This window comes from Gorilla gorilla, chromosome 20, assembly GCF_029281585.2.
Source record: "Gorilla gorilla gorilla isolate KB3781 chromosome 20, NHGRI_mGorGor1-v2.1_pri, whole genome shotgun sequence".
Classification (NCBI taxonomy): Eukaryota; Metazoa; Chordata; class Mammalia; order Primates; family Hominidae; genus Gorilla; species Gorilla gorilla.
The window spans coordinates 64,570,391-64,572,571 of NC_073244.2; positions in this window are offsets into that span (position 1 = coordinate 64,570,391).

Below are 2,181 nucleotides of genomic sequence, written 5' to 3' on the forward strand. Positions count from 1 at the left end.
CCTTACACATGTAATGAATGTGGCAAGGTTTTTAGTAGAAAAGCACACCTTGCATGTCATCATAGACTTCATACTGTCTAAGGTTTCTAATCAACAATCAAACCTGGCACAATGTCAGTTTATACTGGAGAGAAACCTTACAAGTGTAATGAGTGGGGCAAAGCCTTAAGTGGGAAGTCGTCACTTTTTTATCATCAAGCAATCCATGGTGTAGGGAAACTTTGCAAATGTAATGATTGTCACAAAGTCTTCAGTAATGCTACAACCATTGCAAATCACTGGAGAATCCATAAGGAAGAGAGATCTTACAAGTGTAATAAATGTAAAATTTTCAGACATCGATCATATCTTGCAGTTTATCAGCGAACTCATACTGGAGAGAAACCTTACAAATATCATGACTGTGGCAAGGTCTTCAGTCAAGCTTCATCCTATGCAAAACATAGGAGAATTCATACAGGAGAGAAACCTCAAGTGTGATGATTGTGGCAAAGTCTTGACTTCATGTTCACACCTCATTAGACATCAGAGAATCCATACTGGACAGAAATCTTACAAATGTCTTAAGTGTGGCAAGGTCTTCAGTCTGTGGGCACTCCTTGCAGAACATCAGAAAATTCATTTTTGAGATAACTGTTCCCAATGCAGTGAGTATAGAAGATCATAAAGCTTTAATTGACATTAGAGCCAAATAGGCATTGACTTGAGATTGAGTTGACTTAACATTGAGTTTAAGCATGAATTTACATTAAAGTGTTTATGTTAAGAATATTGGGCCAGGTAGGGTGGCTCATGCCTGTAATCCCAGCACTCTGGGAGGCCAAGGCTGATAGATCACAGCCACACCTGGCTATGAGAGTGTGTAGGTGGCCGTTGGGGTTGGACCTGATTAGAAGGGGCAGGGCCTTGAACAGAATCTGGGCGGGGCAAGAATGAGGAGGCTGCCTGGAGGCCGGGCCAGAGGGTGATCGTCATCTTGAGGGCAAGGTCTGGAAGTGGTGTTTTGAAGGGCAGGGTCTCGAGGGGGTGGGTCCTGGCTTTCTCCTCATCTGGACCCCAGGTGTTGTCTGCTGTCATCCTCTTGCCCTGCAGGACTAGATTCTCCGGGTACTAATTGGTGGATAGTTTCTGGTGTGCCGTGATATTACCCCTAATATCACAGGGATGCTTCCTGTCCATTTTAAGTTTATATATATATATATATATATATATTTTTTTTTTTTTTTTTTTTTTTTGAGACGGAGACTTGCTCTGTCACCCAGGCTGGAGTGCAGTGGCACGATCTCGGCTCATTGCAAGCTCCACCTCCCGGGTTCACGCCATTCTCCTGCCTCAGCCTCCCGAGTAGCTGGGACTACAGGCGCCCGCCACCGCGCCTGGCTAATTTTTTGTATTTTTAGTAGAGACGGGATTTCACTGTGTTAGCCAGGATGGTCTTGATCTCCTGACCTCGTGATCTGCCCGCCTCAGCCCCCCAAAGTGCTGGGATTACAGGCGCGAGCCACCGTGCCCGGCCCCTAAGTTAATATTTCAAACAATCGAAGGTAAAACAACATATTGTGTTGGGCCACCTGTACTAAACGCTGAATCGTTTTTCCTCTTAAGTTGAAAATGGTTTTAATGCAAAGCGCCTTTTTTGAGCAGGTAGAGTCCCGCATCCGGCAGGCGGGGCGAGCTCCCCTCTGGGGCAGGGTCGGGGAGAGGGGCAGGGACCTCGGTAAAGGGGTGGAGTGGCGTGCTGGTTGCCACGGGGACTGGCAATTAGAAGGGATTATTAAACTAAGCAAGGTCCTGGGTTGTTTGAGTGGATAATGGAAACTGAAAGGTGACGTGCAAAACTGCCTATTACACCCAGGAGTGGAGGATAATTTCATATTTCATGGAAATAAACTCAGGGCCCGGAGCGGTGGCTCACACCTGTAATCCCAGCACTTTGAGAGGCCAAGGAGGGAGGATCGCTTAAGCCCAGGAATTCAAAATCAGCCTAGGCAACATAGTGAGACCTCATCTCTACTAAAAATAAAAAAAAACAGCCAGGTGTGTTAGTCCACACCTGTGGTCCCAGCTGCTTGGGGCGCTGAGGTGGGAGGATCACTTGAGCCAGAAAGTTGGAGGCTGCAGTGAGCTCTGATCTCGCCACCAGACTCCAGCCTGGGTGAAAAAGCTAGGCCCTGTCTCAAA